This window comes from Vicugna pacos, chromosome 1 (genome assembly GCF_048564905.1).
Source record: "Vicugna pacos chromosome 1, VicPac4, whole genome shotgun sequence".
Classification (NCBI taxonomy): domain Eukaryota; kingdom Metazoa; phylum Chordata; class Mammalia; order Artiodactyla; family Camelidae; genus Vicugna; species Vicugna pacos.
In genome coordinates, this window is record NC_132987.1 from 91,783,107 (window position 1) to 91,806,535 (window position 23,429).

Here is a 23,429-nt window from a genome sequence, read left to right on the forward strand (position 1 = left end):
TTTTAATAAACCACTAGCTGTGAAGGGTTTAATGTTTTCCTGACTATGACTATGGGTACCATGAACATTCACTTCTTTGGCTTTCAGCCTAAGAACAGTGCCATCCACTGTGCAGTTTTCAGTATTTAAAGACCAATTATCTCAGCTGTTCTCCCAACTAATAGACCTTGGTCTTCCCCCTGTGTCTTTTCTAAGAGAAATAAAGTGTTTAATGTAAGAAAATGATTCATTTTTAGGAAATCCTACATGTTCATATATCAGTGTTTTTGAAGTTCTATCCCTAATACAATAATCATAAAATAAATAGAATTACAAAGCTTTTAAGAATTATAATAGCTTCTTAAACACATTATTTTTGCTTTTCCAGTATATTCAGAAATTAAATGAATACTTTAAAATATAGTTTTCTGTATTTCCTATATTAAGCTGAATGAAAATTTATTATTCCAATATGTAAACATAATAGTTTGTAATTTTTTGGAACTCTCTATTATTTTCCCAAATGGATGGAGAGACTAGAACCAAATAATTTAGCTTCATTTTCTACCAATTCTTCCTCATACTTCATGCCATAGTAGGGTGCTTTGAGTTCTTCACATTTTTGTACATGCTACTTGCTCTGATGAAAAATTTTATTCTCTTTCTTCACCAGATGCACAGGTTCATAAATGCTTCCTGGTTGCAGCCATTTTAATTGCCCTAAGAGCCAAAATAGATGTTCTGGAGATATTATCTATTTTGACTTAAAATAATAAAGTTGCTGAATATGTCAACCTGGGTCTTCTCATTCTTTGCACTGACCCACACAAACTGAAGTAAAAAATAATAAAAATAATAATAATTATTATATATTTATACTTACAATACTTCTTATTATTTATAATACTTATTTCACCACATAATATAGTGGAGTTTAAAAATAAACTAACTCTAAAGACAAAAAATTCTATGACATTTAAGACAAATTCTTAAAACATAATAAAGCATAATTTCAGAAGAAAATGTACTAAAGATTAATAAATATTTTAAGTAGACTTAGGTTTTATTCAACTTTGAATGTCTTGAACTTAAGTAAATAAAATCCCCAATGTTTGATAAACAAATTAGTTAAAGAGTTAGGGGTCCTATAGTTTTTAGAAGGTGCAGGATTAACAGATGAAAAAGAAAGCATTTTTATTTTGCTTTTATTTTCTCAAAGAGAGAATTTTAAGGTGGCAATAAGAGGGAAAATCATTTTTTAAAGGATAAGTTTGGTGCTAGAAATGTAGGAGAGCCCCCAGGAAATTCAAATACTTTTCAGTTTCCTTGTCCAAGTAAAGTGCAAACTTAATTGATAGTCCTTCAGAAACTAAGAAACATTTATGGTGAGAAATATTCCAGGTGAGATTTTTTTTCCATTTTTAAAATGGAAAAAAATCAAAAATCATGAATTTTAGGTACTCTGAAAATACCAACTACTTTGTATCATGTTAAATTATTCAAGAATGAGATATGCCCCAAACTAATTGTTTCACCTTTTGTTTGTTGTTTCACCTAATATATTTAAAGAGGATGCCATAAACCAAAGTACAATATCTCAACTTCTAAAAGTAATTGAATCAATTTTCTTTTGTTATCTTTGTGAATAAGATGAAGAAATATGTGTTGAAAGGTAGCAAAAAAATTCTACAAGCAATTAAAGAAAATTCTGCCCCCCCAAATAGTGAACTATTGTATCAATATAAATTTGAAGGGCATCCCTGTTTTCTTATTTTAACCAGTCTTCAACAAAAAAATTGAACATCAAATTTTTTTTCAAATTTTTTGAACATCAACATCAAATTTGCTTGGAAAATTCCAGAATAAGATAAAAAAGTGATATTAAAGTCAGTCCAGTCAGGCAAGATCCAAATGGGAACTTACAAATAGGTAACACTGATAGAGACTGGATGATTCAAATGTGAACAGCAGTGATGGTGAGGCTGTTGAATGTCTGAAGTCACTAGCTGCACTGAAGCACTAAATCTTTATACTTAGAGGAATGAAAGAATGCTGAAGTCTGGTGGTGTTAACCTTAAAAAGGAGAAAAATCAGAAGGAAATGAAAGCACCCTTCAAGAATCTGAAGTTCTCCAAGGAAGAATCAGGAGATAAAGTCCACTTTGTCCCTAAGGGTAAATAAGAAGGACAAACATTCCGAAGCTAATGAAAAGTAGATTTTTCTTCAACTTTAGAGAAGATTTCTAAGTCCAGCATGTCCAATAGGAATTGGGCAATTTGGCAGAGTAGTGAGCTATTTATCAGTAGATGGACAGAAGAAAAGTGAAATGACCTGTGTTTTAGATGGTTCAGAAAGAATTCCTCCCATGAGGGGGACGAGTTCTAAGCTCATTCCAATTCTCTTTTTGATTTTTTTTCTCTTAACATATAGTGGTTTCAACAAACAAATATCACTTCCAAAATACATACAATCCAAAATTATTCTATTGTTTAGTGAAATGTATTTCAGTTATGATTCACAATACGCACTTTCAAAAGAGTAGATAATTATTGGGAAAGCAGCTAGGTAACAATTCATACATTTCATAATGATAGCAACTATTATTATCCTACTAAATGCATTGGTAATACTTACATAATTTGGGAAGACTGATCTCTATTTAACAAATACACAATTATTGGTGGAACTAACTTTATTGATTACCAAACTGAGAGTCTAAGAAAATAATCTTTAAAATTTTTTTCTAATTAATGAAGAAGTAATTGCATCACATAAGAAGATTTCTGAGATAAATTATATGATTATTCATTTTTCACAAACATATAAAGAAAATCCTCATTTTTTTATGTATAAGACAACTAATATATCTACCTCCTTAGAGGGGGAACATGGTATGTTAAAATAAGCATATATTTAAAATCAAATCCAGAAATAAAATCTATCATTTTTATTTCCTGGCAAAGGATGAATGGGAAATGTGAAGAAATTTTGTAAGTTAGTGGTTATTATCCAACATTTAATTTAAACTAAAACAGAGAAAAAGAAAACTCCTATCTCCTTAAGAGATAAACAATTTCATCATGGCATGCGAGAGGTAGCCCTAAATGTTCCTGTACTGATTAGCAAAAGCGCACTACTGGTTTTAGACTTTTATTCAGTTTACTGGTTAGAAATCAAAAAGAAATTCTAAAGTTTTTAAAGAAAAATGTTTATTACATTTTGCATAACATGTTTCCAGAGGGACATTCAGACTAATGTTTGCCACGTTATTTAAGGATGACTCAAAAGAGTTCCTAGGCTACACTGACGTATATGGTCTTGGGCTAGGATAAATCAGCAGAATAATAGGGATCAAGTAGGCACTAGATTCTTAGCTAGAGGAAAAAAAAGCAAAATGACCTGAGACCAATTCACATATGTGTAATCTGAATTGATAATACTAGGACTTTCCCTTGTTAATTTGAATTCCTTTGGGATACCTCATATTGCACTTCAAGATAAATATAGAAATAATAAAAAAAAATGTGAATCTATCCTCGGTTCAAGTTTTATAAATCGTTTCAAGGTCATAAATCAATTATTTGGGGGGGGTCTGTTATTTTAAATTATCTGCCCCACCGATCCCTCACAAAAATGCAGCTCATCAGGCATGGACTGAATATATTCATGGAAGAACACAAAATTAACATTAGTTGTAACTCTGAAGAGCCTGTGACTGTCTGCTTTACCACAGCCATCACCCACTTCTTTTTAACTACTTGCAGGCTACTTGGTTGGAAGCATAATTTAAGCTTGTTTTGTTTAAACTCCTTTGAACGTCACCCACAGATTTACCTGACTGGGAAATGTGTCAGTTCATGCCACACACACAAGTCAGAAAAAAAGACACTATCAGTTGGCATGCATGATAGTAAAACAAGAAAACACAATATTTTCAAAAATATAAATCATGTGTAATGCCTTCTTTCTCTCTGTTCGTCCTCTAGTTGATTGGCGTTCTCATCAGCAGCGACCTACAAGGGAATTATAGCAATGCATTTTCCCTAGAGCTAGCATTTATACTATAAATTATGAATGTATTATTATGCTGCCACTTTGGTTTTGAAGAGCTTATGTTAATTAAAGGCTAAGAAAGCACACATGCAGCACAATTATTTTTAATTAAGACTAAAATAATTCAGTATGTCAATATAATCCTTAATGGGGATGATGGCTTAATGTGTCACCTCAGTTTCTTGTCTGTGTAGTACAGCCATGTCTAATGCTTGTTTTTAGTTTCTTACTTTTAAGTATATAAATCTCAAGGTCATCCAGAGATCAACTTCATGCTTGAGACAGTGCTGCATATAAGCAGTTATGGAGTGAATACTATATACTAAAAACTATCCTTTTTGAAACAAAAATGTAAAATGCAATTATTTTATATTTTAGGAATTTGGAAACATGTTTTAGGTGACCTCTGAATTTGTTAATAAAATGGAGGCTAATTATCTTGTATAAATTTAAATAACAAAACGGCATATAACAAATGAATGAGAAGCATATAAAAACAAATATATTTGACTGTGGTATTTTAAGAAGTGTGAAATTTCAGACTTTTTCCTGAAATTTAAAATGAAGGAACTGGGAGGTAGCTTTCTTTTGATTAAAAGTAAGCCCAATTAATTTCTTTTTAAATTGTTACAAAAATAAATATTACATAATTGAGTAAACTTTGTTTCCTTAATTTAGAATAACTCCAATTTCCCCATGTCTGCCAGGTTTATAAAACCCCCCCAAAAAAATTTGATTTTGCAATGTATTTAAAAATATTCTTATTCCAAAAAACACCAACACCTCCAACTCATGGCATTTCTAGGCAATAAAGAGTTCAGTCTTGCTGTTGTGTTGCTACATGTGAGGATTTGTTTTCCTCTGAAATGAGACTTGTCAGAAGTATTTAAATGGCAGTTTCTATAAAAATGGAACTTTTATAATCTATCAGTTAGGAGAAATCATACCCCACACAGGGATATGCTCAGGTAACATCTCTTTTATTCCTGCCAGAGGTACAAATCTTATAGCTGTCAAGAAATCTAAATGTTTAATATTGTCACAGCAGCAAACAAGTAGACAGGCAAAGCAGTGACCACATTCTTGATGACAGGTGAGCAACAGAGATTACTCAGAGAACTCAGGGGCCGAATCATTAGAGCAGCATGCCCAAATTGACACTGTTGTGACTCTGGCAGAGTGAAAAGACATAAAGTCAAAATGCAGAAAGTATAATTAAAATGTTCCTTTTGACAGTTTACTTCACTTTAATTGGCAACTTAACACCTGTGCTTGTTTCAGTGGCAAAGTTCTATTTTTAACAATGTTCCTTCAAAGATAACTCCAGTAAATTACTTAAGAGAAAAGAAAAGTGCAGTGTCTGAGGAAAAACAAGAAGTTCAATAAACACTGATATGTACGTTACAGAGTATTCATATTATTTAAATTAGGCATTTTCATAAGGATATAATTAATACTTGTGTCAGAACAAGAAGGGAAAACTGAACACAATGGGGAGTAACAGGGAATTAGAAGTATAGGAAAGGGGCTCTTTAAATTTCAGTTGGTAATCACAAAAATTTACTTGGAAAAACCTTACAACCAGTTTTCTGAAGTACATCTAAACTGATTCATTGTATGCTGCTTTTACTAGATACTAATACATATTGAAATGATACTAAAATGATTGTATTTGTGACTGATACTAACATTGCTGGCAAAAACACATTTTAGTATATGCAATAAAAGAGCAGAACCAACATTAAACAGTTGATTTTGATTTTTTATTGGATAGAATTGTTTTGCCTGGGTAGCCTCAAGCTGTAACTAATAACTTCCGTTCTAACCAACCTTCCCTCTAGGTCCTCCTTGATTGGTTAATATTTCTTAATTTATACAGATATTGAAATACTTATTAGTCTAGTATCAGAATAAATAAGAACCCACATGCTACCAATTCTGGTTTTCCTGTTCTCTCCTATAAAATATCTTGCACTTTGATGATGACTTTACTATCTGGCAAAATATAAGAAACTTCATTGTTACTTCTTTTTATGTTTTCAGATATAATCCCTTGTGGATAGTAGCTCTTAATTCAAATATAATTTTCAATAATGAAAATTATCTTCACTAGATTAGTAAAAATAATACACACACAATTTTATTCTGAATGAAATGTCTCTTTAACTAGAAACAATCAATTTACAAGGAGAAAGGCCTTGCTTACTTGGATGTTAAGGGGAGGAAAAACAGACCCATAAAGTGTATCGAGACATTTTTAGTAAGTTAAATAAATTACTAGTGAATTTTATTTTAATATTTCTGTTTCAAAAATGAGTATGTAGAGCACGTTTTTAGTTCTTAAAATATATGATAATAAGGACTGGTTGTCTTCAAATTTGGTTCCTAAAATCAGAATGCAATGAATGAATTAATTAAATGTTGAACTATGATTAAAAGAGTAACCTTCTCCATTTAGGGATGCCTGGTATCTTTTATGGAAGACATTAATGGAGTAATGCAAATGAAACCTTTGAGTGGCTAGAAGAATGGATGTGTGACCACAACTGGTATATTGCCAAGAAGAGATGAAGCAAAGGAGACATAATTAAGCTTTTCACACAATTTAAATAAATTCTCTAAAATGTTTTGAAATAACTTTCAAAACTTCAAATGTTCTTTATGCCATATATGCTCACAGGATGTTAAACTATATTTCTTGGTTGTTTTTATAGCTGTAATTTTACTGGAAAAAATTATCAAGCAAATTAATTCCCCATAAAACAGAAGCTATAATTCTGTGGAAACAAGTTAAAGTTAAGCCAAGTAAGCAACTCCCTTGACATTTTTATTATGCTTTTTTTTTCATTTTGACTTATTACTTAAAAATTTCAAATCCAAACAACTCTAACGTATCCATTCCATAGAGAATGACACAGGGTTCCATCTCACCTCTCATATAACTACAGGCACGTTTGCTCTATATTCCATACTTTTCACTGATCTAAGGCAAGAGTTTTCCATGTTTGCTTTGACAATGAGCAAAATATCACAACCATTGAACACATTTATCATCTGCACAAGGCAGTCTTCAAGTTTTAGGTTATATGGCACAATATACGCTCTAATGTTTTGACTTAACGTGACAAACGGTGAATGGGGTATTCTGAGAAAAAATAAATCAAAGAAAAATTTTATGTATTTTTTAAATATTAAAAACATTTTGAATAAAAATAAGTCTGTACCTGCCTAGATGTGGCCTAAGTTATTTTTAATTTTTTTTCCCTGCAGGTATCTTCATTCAAGGATATCTGTGCTGTGTTATTTTTCTCTTAAAACTAAGAGTTGATATTTTTCCTTGGTAAAGATAAATCACATATTACTGATTTAAGAACTGTGGATAGCAATTATTCTTGCAAGGTATTTATTGTGAAAACACCTCAGAAATGTTCAATTTTCTATGCTACATATCAGAAATAAGAGCAGGTCACTTAAACACAGCAGGCTTTTTATTAAGTAGAATACTGAGTGAAAGGAATACTGTGATTAATCAAATTTTCTTACTTAGAATTAAAAACATTTAGAAAACTTTTTTATTCTTGAAATTGATTTTTTTCCTAAAATGGTTCTTAGCACGTTTATTATAACTTGTGTAGCCAAACGTAGCGAGAACTATGAAGTCAAAGGACTTGAGTTTAGGTTTTGAGCCTATGACCTTAGGTGTGTGACCCTGAATCTATCACCTTAGGCAAATAACCTAGTCCATATGAGTTTAGTTTCTGCCTGTGTGTAATAGGAATATCAATACCTATTAAAATGATTTTTGTGTGAATTAAATAAGAAAATATAAGTAGAAGTAGCTTCTAAAAAGCAACGAATTTTAAGAAGCTAAGGTATCATAAAATTTGCTAATGGATATAATCAACTCTATTAGGTGACCCAATCTTTCTAGTATTTTAGAATTATGATTCAGAGTAAAATTGCATTATACAGGATTTCAGTGGTGAATATAAAAAGTATATGGCAGTTGTTTGATCATGTACTGACTCTAGGAAGACAGGGTTATTTTTGTACATAAAATCTACATATTAGCTTGGTTTGATATTGCTTGTTTCTTTTCTCTACATTTAGAATATATCCTCTTTAAAAAAGAAAGGTAAGTTTTAGGGATTATTTTACAGTTCCTTTTATCTAAATTACTAATGCTGATATATTACTTGATGTTATAGATCACAAACATATTTAAACAATAGTTTTAAAAGGAAATGTATGTTAAACTTGTGAATCTATTAAACTAGAAACTACTATCCTTACTGTAAATTTAAAGACTACTATGCTATCAAGATCTGACTAAACAGATACAACGTCACATAAATAAATGAATCCTTTCATTTGAGGAATTTTATTCTCCATTACTCTAATTATAAAAGAACAAGGTTAATTTTTTACTTGGCCATTTATAGTAAGATAGAATTTTATTTTATACTGCTATAAACACAGAATGCCTTCAGTCTTCAATTTCAAGTTATAAAAATCATATAGGAAGTAATGTAAGATAAGGTTTGTTATTTCTCTTTCTTAAAATGTTAGTATTAATTATTCTGAAATAATACTAAAATTGAAGTCTTTCATTTGTTGAATAGATATGACCCTTGAGAAGTACCTTTATGAGATTCTCAACATAGCAGCCATGGAAAGATGTAAATAAATAGGCGCAATATTCTAAACAAATTTAATAAATTTAATAGTGATGCATAGAAAAAAATTTTTGTCATTAAATTAAGGTCCATTTTAATTATTTTTTACTCTATCTTTCATGTATGAGGGACAAACACATCTCACCCTTGGTAATACTGAACAAAAGAAATAATAAAATCATCTACGTCATCTCATAATCCTCAGAAAGGGCTGCATCAAAAATACACCAAAAGCGGACTACTAAGTATTTCAAAATTCCAGTCATAGCTACTACATGTAGTATGTTTGAAGATGTTTCAGTACCTGTCCTAAAGACATGCCAACTATATAATCTTAATATAAAATATTTAATATAAATAAAAATTGCCTTTACCTTGTTTTATTCCTTGTGAAATAAAAGTACTTTGATTGGAAAAACTAATTTAACTTTTACCTGAATTTCTTTTCCTCATCTACCATCTATTCATACATTTGAACAGGGAAAACCTGAGAGACCCTCAGCGTTAGTAGATTCAACCTTACCTTCACTACTGTGTGTGTAATTTTTAACATCTTTAACAGAAGAAAGGATTCTGCATCATAAAAATACAGCAAATCACATTTTTATTACTTGTAGATAACTTTCTATAATTGTTCTATTACTGATGTATAAAGTTTTTTAAAATGTTTATACTGATGAGATTCTGGATAATATCTTCCTAAAATAAATGCAAATAAAATAGGTAAAATTAAAGAGATGCTCTATTCAGTGCAAAATGGGGTGTGTCATTTGGAGGGACAAAAGCAGTAAAATTTTACAGTAACTAAGAGACTGATGGGAAATTACACCTTACCATTGATGATGGAAGAAAAGAAAAAGGTGTCGTTTGTCAGATAGTTTTTGTTAGGCATTCAATGCCTCAGTTCCCTGATAGGTTTTTCTTTTGTTCATTCCCATGATGTACACGGACTTGTTCAAACACAGCTCAGGCATGCTAGAAGGATCAGAGTATTTTGGGAAGCCCATCGTGGTGTTAGCATTGACTACTAACACTGTATTAAGAAGAAATTAAGGTAAGAGTTGGAGAAATGGAAAAAGATTGAGGCCAAAAGGTTTGGTATTTCAGAAGAGATTTTCAGCTCTGTAAGTCAGTTACAGATCATTTTCCTGGCCTCAAGGAACATTCATTCAATGAAGTAGAAGGGGTGCTCCACTATGAATTTTTAACTAAAACTACTTGTATTCTATTTCCAAAGGAGGGGGAAAAAAACTTAAGGATAATGTTTTTATCTTACATTCCTTTGGATTTGACACATACCACAGAAAATCATGTTTGAGACTGGCATTTGTTAGTTTCTATTCTTTCAGGATTCAGTAAGCTACTTAGAATCAGACATAGTTTCCTCTGCCTACTGAGAGTCTTCTACCATAAAGTAACTTTAAAATATATGCATTCCAATTGGCCTCGCTATAGTACATATACATCTGAAGGATAATCAAACCTGCTGGAAATCTTTTTAATAGAATCTACTGAAAAGCATTTGCTATTCTGTAGTCAACTAGTAGGATACAGTTTGATATTACAAAATAGAGAATGAGAAGAAAAGAGCTTTTCCTCAATAACAGTTAGAATTTTCCAACTATTTAAAACAAAAGTGGAAATAAAATTTAGACTTTATCTAGTTAGGCATTTATGCCTAAACTAGATTAATTAACAATCTTTTTTTCTTAAGCTATTATAACACTTTTCAATGTGGAAATCAAACATATTTATGTATATAAGATTATAACAGACAATATAACTTTATATAAGTATTCCATTATTGCTCAAAAAACTTTCCATTTCTTATTATTGCCCCCTCCATAATTTCCTATAAAAATGCATACCTATGCAATGTAAATTACACAAACTATAAAAATTAAGATGGCATTCATTTTCACGATAATTCTTACAGATGAAAGAATAATATTTTTGAGAAACGATTTTCTGAAGATAGCATTTAATGTCTAGATCATTTAAATAATTTGCAATATAAAAAATTATAAATCATATGTTTCACTGAGGAGCAAATGAGTTTTACTTTAAATGTGCCTAAGTTACCTGCTGTGACCCTGATGTCACCATTTTCTACTCTGCTATTCTGTTCTTAACTCAGCAGCAATAAGTAAGAGCAAGTTTTGAAGGTCATCATTAACTTTAAATATGAATTCTACTGAATGTAAAACACTGTTCCTGATGTTAGCAGAGCCTTTGAATTCTGAAACAGTACATTATGAGATTTTGTATTACCACATACTCATCATCTTTTTCCATAAACATCACAGAATTTCCAATGAATTACCCATAGGCACAGAGTTAAACATGCCTCCTGGGGTAAAACCTTTCATTTCTTCTTCTTCTAAGAACTCTTAGAGAAGAGGGAAAAAAGTGAATCAGAGAGCTTTTTAATTTATAGGTTTTATATAATGCAATAAATGGTTACTTTTCACGTTAGTAAAATATAATTACGTTGACAAGAGGGTAGTTTATAGGCAATTAATCCTGATTTTGCTGATGGCCAATTTGAATTCTAGCGCCTCAATGAAATAGATGCCGCTGCTACACATAGCTGCTCAAACAACTGTGGGCTACCACACATGCAGGATGTTGATGTGTTTGATTTATTTCTATGGATATGGTTCTTTTTCCAGTTATCAATCACCTGCTGGGGTTCTTTAAGGAATAATTTGAAGCCTATGTCTGAATAGGTGCAGTGAACCACGAAGGAAAGAAGTTAACTATGCTTTGGGCTTGGGCTGATTTTCAAACATGAATTTATATATAGTGGCAAGTGCAAAGGGTTATAGAGTCAGAATGTCTTTTTTTCAAGTGCATAGTAATTTATTCTCAAAATATGGGATAATAGTTTTAATTTTTAAAATATGTGACTCTTGGCAATTTGCACAGCTGAATATAAGTGACATGGGTACCTGATATGCCTGATTCCTTTTTGTGTTTCTATACCTGTGATGGTGCTCAACATAGATTCTAAATATTTACTGGGTGTCAAGGCTTATCTTATTGTTAATTAGGAGCATAAACATACACATACGAATTATTAATCTTATATTGTATTTTGAAAAATGTAAATTATAATCTATTAAATTATTCTGGATTGCTATACAGGTTTTAAAAAGATGTTACTTTTTTTCTTTTTATTCTTTAAGTGTTACTGTACTGATAAGGATCTCTGAGTACTCAAGTATATACAATAATTGCTATACTATATTGGCAAATGGCAACAAATGACTTTCAGTAAAATATGAGTCAAAAATATGAAGTCTGTCATATGACTGTACGACTGTGGGAGATGGATGACTGTTAGATTAAATTTGAGTCTCTAAAAATAGTTTCACAGAGTATCTATGAGGCCAATGAAGAATTAAGGATAAAGAATGTAAGAGTAATTTATAGAAGTTGCATTTTTAAGATCTGAAATTTAACTTGTCCTAATGCTGACAAGGTCAGTGATAGGAGGCAGAGATGTGTATGGTTTTAAGGTATTGTAGTGAGAAGCAGAAGTTTTATTTGACTACAAACATGGAGGTTAAAAGGAAAGGTAGTTATTAGTCATATTATCAGACCCCCTCAAATAGAAAAATCTCATCAGCATGAATGTATCTGATGGCATTTCATAAATACAAATTAAAATAAAAAATAAGGAAGGTTGTAGAATTTGATTTGGTAAGAGGGCTGGTTTCTGGGAAAGGTTTCTGGGTTCTAGGAAAGGGGTGTTGACACTTTTCCTTTATCAAATACTTTCTGTTAAGGTTTATATAATTCTAAGAAAAACATACCATTAGTTTTACACATAAAGCAGAAGGCCTTCAACTTAGGGAAAGGGATGACAGGGTTTAATACTGAGCATAAGAGGCACAAACATCAAGAGAGCTTCAGTGCCTCCTTAGAAGCATTTTGAGCTGCACACTAGTATCTAATAACCAACTTAAAGTACCTTGCTCAAACACCTCCAGGAAAGCAGAACTTTGTAGCCTGGTTCTCTTTGTTAAAATAAAGTTGTAACTGCACAGAGAAAATCTGTATCTTATATATACACTGGATTTGCTTCCAAGCTACTACAGACCACTGGAGAAGAAACTCAGGTATTTTCAGAGCAGACATTTTAATGGAAGAGGGAAGAAAAAACTCAGGATACTGAATTGTTCAAAACAAAAATAGGAGGACCTAACAATAAGGAAGTAGACAAATTTAGTAGCTCATTCTTAGGAAATTATATACCTTAGAATTTTTAAAAAGAGAAAAGGCCAAGAGATAATGGTAACTTTTCTTACAAAGTTACAAAATAGCAATTAGGGGAGACTTTTAAAGTAAAAATACCATTTGTGTAAATGTAAGAATATCATTCGTTTCGAGCAGGGTATATTATTCCTTCTTCAAAGTTATTTAACATTACAGAAATTTCATTCTATTTTATATATATCAGAATATGACATCAGACATGGTCATATATACATATCTTTCCTGGCTTACAATAAGGTTGTACCCTGATAAACCCACTGTAAGTTTAAAATGTTACAAGCAAAAAATGTATTTAATAATCTAATGTCTTGAAAATCATAGCTTAGCCTAGCTTACCTTAAACACACTCAGAAAACTTGTATTTGCTCATAGTTGGGCAAAATCATCTAACACAAAGCCTACTTTATAATGAAGTGTTGAATATCTCCTATAGTTAATTGAATACGGTACTGAAAATGAAAAACAGATTGGTTGTAAGTGTACTGGTTTCCCACCTTGTGATTACATAGCTGGCTGGAGCCATGGCTCAGCATCAAGAGAGAGTATTGTGCCAGTTATCACTAGTCCAGGAAAAGATAAAAATCCAAAGTAGAGTTTCCACTAAATGTTTATCGCTTTCATGCCATTGTAAAGTTGAAAAATCTTGTTGATTTTCTATGTCTGAATCTGTTTCTGTTCTGTAAATAAGTTCATTTGAGTTATTTAATATAACAAATACAAATGATACATGATGTTTTTCTTTTTCTTTCTGGCTTACTCAGACGTTAAGTAAGACTTAGTATGACGATTTTCAGGTCCATCCATGCTGCTACAAATGGCATTATTTTATTCTTTTTTATGGCCGAGTACTATTCCATTGTACATGTGTATGTATGTGTGTGTGTATATATATATATATACTACAACTTCTTTATCCAATCATGTGACAATGGACATGTAGGTTGCTTCTGTATCTTGGCTACTGTAAATACTGCTGCTATGAACATTGGGGTTACTGGGGAAAAGAGGGTGGGAGGATAAATTGGGAGTTCAGGATTTGCAGATACTAACTACTATATACAAAACAGACAAACAACAAAGCCCTACTGTATAGCACAGGGAACTATGTTCAATACCGTGTAATGGCCTATAAAGAAAAAGAGTATGAAAAGAAATATATACATATATATATGTGCATAACTGACTCACTATGCTGTACACCAGAAATTAACACAGCACTGTGAACTAACTATACTTCAATTTAAAAAGACCTATTTAAAGAAAGGAAAGAAAAATCTTGAGTCGAAACATTATAAGTTGGGGACCATCTATATAAAATATACACATTATACATACATAGTGTGTGCATATATATACATACACACACAACTATATGCCAGTACTATGTATATACAAGTTGAGCATATTAAAATGTACATATGAAATCAGAATCAATTTATAATGTGTGTCTATGTCTGATGTACTTAAAAATATGTACATCACTGATACACTATATGATCAACATGTGGGTAAAAAACTGTTTACACTATATGATCAACTTGGATAAAAAATTTGTTTCTTGGTATATATATGCACACATACATATATCTATATACATGTACATACATATACATATGAAAAAGCAAAGAAGAAATAATTATTTCTATATACTTAAAACTATATACAATTACATTTTACAAATTCAAAAAATATATTTTAAATCTTACTATGGGACTATTTAATGAGTAGAGATTTTTTGTTTAGGGTGATAAAAAAGCTTTGGAAATAAATAGTGATGGTTGCACATTATAAATGCATTTAAAGACTACATTTTACTCTTAAACTGGTTAAAGTGGCAAATTTTATATTATACACATTTTATCAAAATTGATAAAACATAAACATGAGTTTAAAAAAATACTATGCTCTATCACCTTCAGGGCAAATCATGTTTAAGGGAATGCAGAAAGGGCAGTTTTATAACTGCTTGTTAGTCAAGACTGAGTGAATATGTTTGTGTTTAGATTCTAACAGTGAAGTCAAGGGAATGATGTAACAATTGTAATTTCCTAAAATATTTATGTATCCGTAAAATACTTCTAAAAACTTGCTAGGACATACATAAGTTGTCTCAATATATCTTTAACATTATTTTCAAATAAAAATTAAATTTAAATATCAAAATTTAAAAATTGAATATTTCCACTTACATTACTGTTTCATACAAAGTATGCATGTTTTCTACATTAAAAGCTATAGAGTATAAGAATTGGAAATGTGCTCTCTAGTTTATAATACCCCTTACATAATAATAGTCTCATGAGTGTTAATCCAAGATGGGATCCTTTCTTTTATTATGAACCATCAACAAAAATGCGCTAAATTCTCTTTGAAAAATATCAAGCTAAACCTCACACACAACTTGTTTAAACAGATCTATAATATATAAATACCTCACAGCTGTAGGTTGCCTTACTCTAGGCACATGTCCAGTACAGTAATATGCTTTTCAAATATAAAATTACGCATTGCAATCAAGGGGAGAAGGTCAAGGAGATTGTTAAGTAGAGCAAGGCCTTCAAGATTAACTTAAACTAAGAAATGGTTTTAATTGTTCCACTATTTTTGGAAGTCTCTGAAAAATTCCCCAAAACTATTATGGAATATTCAGACCTCCCAGAAATATGACTGTAACCAAAATAAACCCAAGATGTTTCATTAAACTTAGACTTGAAACTCTTAACTAATTGACTTCCGTTTTTCTCTTCAGGAGAAAGGCAGGGTTATTGTGCTTTCTTCTGAGTAGTGGGGATGCCACAGAGAATTTCCCATATCCACAGAGAAGAGTTACAGACTCAGTAAATCAGCATAGAGAATATTAACTGTGCACTAAGAATAAAAGAAATATTTTGAATTTCAATAAACATTTACAAAAATGAAGTCTTTTTTTCTAATATGTATTCGAGTAAGTCAAATCATCTTGTACACTTTCCCCTTTTACATCTGTAACACACGAAATTGCCCAGCAGGAAGGAGAACAGCACACATAGTTTCACTGATCTGTGTTTATTGTTTTGCATTTTCAATTCTTTCTGATTTCTTTTGAGGTACCACTTTCTACCCAATGCACAAAGAACACTAATAACATCAATAGAGTGTTCATCAGGGTATTTATATTTTAAGAGTAGGAAAGAAAAAAATAAGTTCTTCTGAATATCTGAAAGAAGAAAGTTTCACTTTGATTGTTATCTTGTGCTGACAGAAATCCTAGCACAAGAATTTAAATACACTTGAAACAAACTGACTTTGTGCTAAGGGATATTAAATCTTTCCCCCCTAAAATCTCAGTGGTAATTCTCTTTATTATTATAGAGCAAAACCTTCTTACCCCCTACCTCCCATGTTTATGGGTGGAAGTCACAAAAGCTTTACCAAGTTGGAAACAAATAAAAGTGCCCTTTCTGACTTGTTAATGAAATGGTTCCAACATTTTTATTCACCATCTTAATAGTCATGCTGTTAGGAGATTATATCCAACTAAGAAAGTTGTTCATTTAAATAAGAATATATTCACTCTTGCAGAATTCACAGAAGAGGCTTAAGCAATATGAATAAAAGAAGAATTTACTTGTCTGTCAATATGGGAGTACCTAACTAGATCACTGGTGATAAATTAACCACTTAAGTATGTACTTTGAGTTATTTTGATCACACATATAAATACTAAACACTGTGGCTCGATTCTACGTCAAACACAAAACATAAAAATATAACATAACCATTATATACATATATGCTATATATATGTATGAGACATTAAAAATATTGTTTATATATTTAAAATTTGCAAAGAAAGAGTAAACTGAGAAAAAAAACATAGCTACATTTGTTTCTATTTTGCTACCTCCTCTTGTATGCAAATACAGGCCTTAGAGCTTAAGATGAAAGATGAACCAAGTTCAGACTCCAATTGTACTGAGCGAGAAAAGTGCACTTATACTTTATGAGGAAAAAAATGTATTCTTACCACAAATAAAGGAGAGCACTGCTGATATAAATACTTTGAGAAAAAATAAAAATACAACAATACAAGCGATGTTAGACTTCTTTGCTTTTTAAAAAAATTTATTCCTGTGTCCTAAAAGGCTGCTACTGTATATCTTGTCCATCATATAACTGAGGATATGAAGTGAATAACCTATAGTAAATTGCCTATATCATTATCCTTCTCTCCAAAGACAGAACGACTTGGTCATGAGTTTCTGCACCGGATGCAGCATACATTACATGATGTGGAGGATTGGGTAAAAAATAATGTAATTAAATTTTCTTTTTGACAAATGCAATGAAAGTTGGAAAGATCCAGTGGTAGAAACAATGACCAAAATAACTTTATCTATTAATCTTAGCAGTTTGGTTGCCTCTACTATCAAAGTGGTAAAATTACTTTTCGCTCAAATCCATGAACTCATATTAGGACTATCTTTGAATGCTCTACTTTCTATGCAGAGTTTTTAAATTAGAATAAAATATATAAATATTCTCTAAAATGATGTACCTCCAAACCAAAAAGTTACATAATAAACCGAAAATAGCAAGACTCCAAATCAAGTAACTCGACAACTTAATCATTGTTTACATCCTAAATTTAACTGTACTTTGATCAGAAATTTGAGAATTTGAAGTAAAAGAAATCATCTTTTAACCAAAGTTTAGGAGTCGAGATTGACAGTAAAGTTTGCTTTAGTAAGTTACTCCCTAATACCGTGCCACTCAGATTAGTAATTAGGACAGATCTACCATAGAGAGAGCCTTGACAAGTATGAGCCTTAGACTGAAGTATAATTTAGAAACTCAGCATTTCAGATAAATGACATCAGAGGTCAATCTAAGGGGAAAGCTGTGGTGAGGATACATTGAGGTGTGAGGAAATTACACGGGTTTGTAGAGCAGCCAAATTTGGATTAGAATACCTGCTCCAGTACTATCTTGCTATGTGACCTAAGGGAAGTTATTTCACCTCTTTGGGTCTATTATTTTTCTCATCTGTAAAATCACCTCAGAGCCAATATCACCTTAGAAAGACTGTTGCCAGGATTTGATGTAATAACATTATATGGAGCAGTTAATAGAGGATGGCATGTCATAGCAGTTCAGTTCCCCTGTATCACTCCACTTACATGAAACTTCTCTTGATGCTTGGACTCTAGATGGGAGTTTCCCCAACCAACAGCTACCTTTTCACAGTGCAATAGTTAAAATACTTCATATTTTATATATGTGGTCCAAGAAGTAAGAGATAAATGCCTATGAAAAACATGGCATAAGGCTGAGCACACTGCAAGTGTGTAATAGCTTCAATAACAACAATACACTACATCCTACTGCCAGTGTCTCCTTGGCCATGTCCAATGGCTCCTTTTTATCCATCTCCTGCCTCCCCTCCACCCTGCTTCTTTAGCTTTACAATTCACCAGATTTCAATGAAGTCTCAAGACATTATTAGGTCAAGGAAAGAGTTCCATTTCAATAAAACATTATACAGCTTATCCCTTATTAAACTTATTTCTGCAATAATCAAATTCCCTAGGTTGCTTCCTACCCTAGGAAATGGTAAGTTTCCATTTTTTGTTTGTTTGTTTCATTTTCTGGTCAATTCTTCCAACCAATTGTGAAGGTGAAATGAAGAGCCAAATCTCATTGCCACTTAATCCAACAAAACTTCTTTATCACTCAAAGCACCTTGTTCAATCACTATATTACCACATTTATATTTTCAGACATATTATAGATGTATACAATGACTCAGATTTAAAAATAAAATCACTGATAACAAGGACTCAATTCTCTTATAAGGTAAGCCAAAAGTGTTTCATGTTCCCTAACACATCACTGTTGTTGTTGAATAATCTCAATTTTCAACATCATTACGAATATTTCACATTTAGTAAATAGATTTCAAAACAGAAAACTTTATATTAACATTTGCCTTTAGACTGTTATATATAACATGCTGTGGAAAAGCCTTATCAAATTCGTGAAAACAGTTTTATAAAAAACTAATTTATGAAAGGTCTCCATGGTCAGGAAATGATTCTAAACTAATCATACTATCTACAGCTTTCATTTCAAATTGTTACATAATTAAAGAAGATATTAAAGCCTTATTAGAAAGACCATATTACGGTTCAATTTAATATTTCACAATAACTCTTATTTTGAATTATGGTAGCCTGTTAATAGTTTTCCAACCATGTTTTTAAAATAAATAAAACCTTAAAATAGCTAAGAATTTTAATACTTCGCTAGTAACTGGAGTGATTTAAGGGACAGAGCCAGATGGAGCTGCTATTAAATTATTCAGGGTTCAAGACTATCTGACCTGTTCATTGTACTCATAGCCCAGGGTTCCTTCATTATCCTTGCAGAAGGCAAGAGGATGGTCCAGTACAATATCTAGATAACCCAGAAGATATCATTAAAAGAATTGTTAGAGAAAGATAAATGCTTCAGAAAATGTTGACCTCAATCATTTTAGCTCACTCTACTCTTTTATCATCATAACACTTAACACTGTACATCACCTTGTTCCTTAGTTTTTTCTTCTCTTCTAAATGTAAGCTCCATGAGAACACAGAAAATAATATATACATGAGAAGAGGATCTAATCTACTCTTCTATAATCTATAAAAGGTGCTATATAAACTCTAAACTACCTTTAGTTACAGTTCACAGAGTATTTAGAACCACTACTAAAAATTTTAACACATTCTTCTTTTTTCCTTATATTCACCTTCTGCTTAAATCTCTCCCTTCTTTGGATATATAAGGATGTTGAAAAGCCAGGTGTTAAAGTAAAGGACTATTAATAGAGAATTTTCTATAAATAACTAATACTGGTATATTTTTTTTAAAAAAGGATGAGATCACTTAACCATTGAAAAGTGAACTTTTAAAGTTTTTTTAGTCAGTAAGAGTAAGAGAAAAGAAACAGATGACTTTTTGACCGTATGGTATTCTTGTCTCTTGAAGTTTGGAAAACATATACCTAATGGTTATGTCTTCAGGCAAAATTTTAACTAATCACGGTACTAATCTGCTGCCCAATGTTAACATGCTGCAAATCATGTGAGCTGAAAATAGAATGCCATCAAAGAGGTTTCCTATATGTCATGATGAATACTGAAATAGAGAGGAAATGATTATCTCTCAGGAATGTTTTAACTGCCCCCATAATAGATGGGTGGGTGAATGTGTCCATAATCTTTGCTTTTACAAAAGTATATCCAAACTCCCAAGGTTTTACTGTCATGTTCATAGATAGGTGAGTAGATGGACAAAACTAGCATAGTGTACTTTTTAAGGATACAGAGTTTTAAAGTAGATTCTGCTCCTGCGTCTCTAAATTATTTTGCAAGCTAAGTATTAAGAATAATAGTTTACTCTGTGCATGGCAATTGATTATTAAAAATGAAAGGATAGATTTTAACAGGTTGAGTAGTTTGCACAATCTGCTTTTCTCAGCTCTGTAGCGCACTGGCAAATCGTTGATCTTGCACTGCAATAGATAACGCGTATGCAACATGAAAAAATCTCAAAGAGTGAACAAGAAGCAAAACAAGCTGAGTTTATTCATCTACCCTCTTCAATTTGACATTTCTATACTATTCCCTGAAAACTTCCTTTATTTTTTTTAATATTACTTTTTAAGTGAAGAAATATTTTCTTCAAAATGTATATTATTAAAAAAAGATGGAGGAGAAAATTCTTAAGCATATACAAATAGCTTAATACTGAAAAATGTTTACATGTAATTGTAAGGCTAGAATAAAAGTTCAAATTGTTCTACTTGTCTCTTCCCCATTTTATTAAGTTTTATGAAGAAGCTCACTCTTTATAACAGTTCTCAAAACTTTGTGCATCAACATACTGATACAACTTTACCCAACAGATGCAATTTATTTTTCAGTATGTCAGGTCTTCTGAGGCAAATCTCTTTTTGAAAAAAACAGATATCTCAATAGATTGGTGAATCATCTGAGACAGTGTATAATTAGATTGAAATAAAGACAACCCGCAGACAATTCTCCTTCAGTGATTCATTATTCTGTCTTATTTAGATGATAGGCAGGAACTCAGTTTTCTGTTATTTTTTTCCCTTTCTAAGTACCTGTGTACAATTAATGTAACAGACATTCTAATCTGAATATTTTGAATATTTCTAGCTCTGCAAAATAATAAATGCTTTCAACTGATTTTAATCAAAATAATGAAATAATAATAATAATCCATTTAGAAAATTAAAACAACTAGAAACAGTGCCTGGTCCTTAAAATTTCTTTCATAGATTTAAATTTCCATTAATTTTAGAAGTTAAATTTTTTTTAAAATCTGAGCAGTTTAAATAATTAAATAAGCATATTCTTTTGCTGCAAAATATTCATAATTAGGTAGGTCTGTATTTACAGACTGACATAGTCCTTAGACTCCAATGCATTATTACATAAAATCCATGACAGCTTAGCAAAAACTACTACCTATTTAGACACATAAGAAATGATTACATTGTAAGAATATAACCAAATCAGATAAATGTAGACGCTATGTGGGTCCTCAATACAAAGGAGGAAAGAGAAAAGATGAAAGTCTTTAAAATCTCTTCTCATTACAATGATTATTTATAATTTAACATTATTGCAAGAACTGAATATCATATTGTTCAACATAAAATTTAGCATAATGCAATATACCAATTGGTAAAATTAACAGAGCTGAAAAGGATAGATACTGGCCAGGTTCACATTAGCCAAAAGCCGGGCAATGCCTAAGCACACATTTGTTTCTTCGTACTGCAATCAGATTAATTGAAGCAAATCTCAATTGAAAAGGTCTGAATACCTAAATTCAACTTTCTCTGAGTTCTATACTTACTAGTCCAGTATTAAAATCATCTGAAAATAATCTGTACGTTTGCCTAACTCTTACACTGCCAAATAAACACCTGAAAAACAAACCCGCAGGAGGGTAAAAACACCCTACGTATTTACCAGAACCTCCCTGGCTTTCTCTTTGTTACTCTTCCCAAAGAAATTTATTTTCTCAGTATCAAGCTAGATTGGAGAGTTCTGTAGGTGTGTGCCTGCCAGGTGTAACTGTTATGTCGCCTGGAGCTACACCTGTGAACTCGTTCCTTGAGCTGCAAAGACGTTGAGTCTGCAGCTTAGAAAGATTATCAACGCATGGAGCTTCTCTGTTGGCCAGGAAGCAGGCTAACATTTACAGGCCTGGCCCATGTCGACTAAGTCGTTTTTAAGATACAACTAATTTATAACATAGAGTCCTTCAAACTTGCTAGCTGTGTCAAGTGCTTTACATAGACCCACTCTTCAAATCTGCACAACAGCCCTCTAAGTGGATATCAGCTCACACACACCCACACAAACACACATTTTTAATGCCAGGCTGTCGCTATTATTATAAATTATACTCTAGATCCTGATACTTCTACTTTGAAGGTGCAAGTTTCCAACTTGAAATATGAAGTAAATATTTGAAATATTCATAGGACTACTTTAATCATCCAGTGAAGTGACGTGATTGACAACCCGTGTGCCAAAACCGCTGGGCCATGGCGCCCAGATATTTGGTCATTGTTCTCAAAGCTTTCTGTTAAGGTGTTTTTCTGAATAAGTTCAACATTTAAACTGGTGGACTGTGAGTAAAAGAGATGACCCCCAGCAATGTGGACAACTATGAGTAAAAGGGACGACCCCCAGTAATGTGGACGGGCCTCGTTAAAAAAACAAACAAAAAAACAGTTGAAGGCCTTAACAGAGCAAAGACTGACCTCCTGTGAGCAAGACGAACTTCTGCCAGCAAACAGCTTTCAGACTTCAGCTGCCGCTCTTCCCTGAGTTTCCAGCCTCCCAGCTGACCAAGCTGAATCTGAATTTACCAAACTTCTGCAACCTCACGTAGAAATAACTTTAAATATACCTCCGCCCTTCCGTCTCCACTCTTTCTCCGCTTTCTCAATCCACTGTTCCCAAAAGCAACGTAATCTCGCGGTATCTCAGGCGTTCTCGCGGGGCGGCGCGGGAATCCTGGGATGAGACACACCTGGTGCCCAGCTATCCGGCGCCTCCAATTCCAGACGCCTTGCTACGGAGTTTGGCCCAAGCAAACCCTAATCAACGCCCTGCCCCCACCCCACCTCGCCCTGCCTCTCTTTACGTAATTACTGTTTCTCCCGTTTCTCTGAAGAATTCCGACTAATAAGGATGAAGGTATAAAAATAACTTTGAATATTATGTGTCATCACTCAAGTTTTCATTACTTTCATTAATGAAAACTCCTGCTCTTTGCAACGATACTTAAGGAATGCAAGGAGGGAATTATATTTAATGTTATTTCATAAGTAAGAGAACTGTGGCTAAAAGAGGTTGGACAAAATGTTTGAGA

General features: G+C 32.1%; 1 protein-coding gene across 7 annotated transcripts in view; it reads right to left on the minus strand.

The window, feature by feature from the left end:
• The window catches only part of CADM2 (cell adhesion molecule 2), a 489,482-nt gene extending 466,494 nt beyond the window's left edge, over window positions 1-22,988 (minus strand). For all 7 annotated transcript variants that reach the window (XM_072967458.1, XM_072967476.1, XM_072967472.1 and 4 more), the window contains exon 1: window positions 22,816-22,988. The gene's annotated coding sequence lies outside the window, so the exon portion shown is untranslated. The remainder of the gene's footprint in view (window positions 1-22,815) is intronic.
• Between the last annotated feature and the right edge of the window lie 441 nt (window positions 22,989-23,429).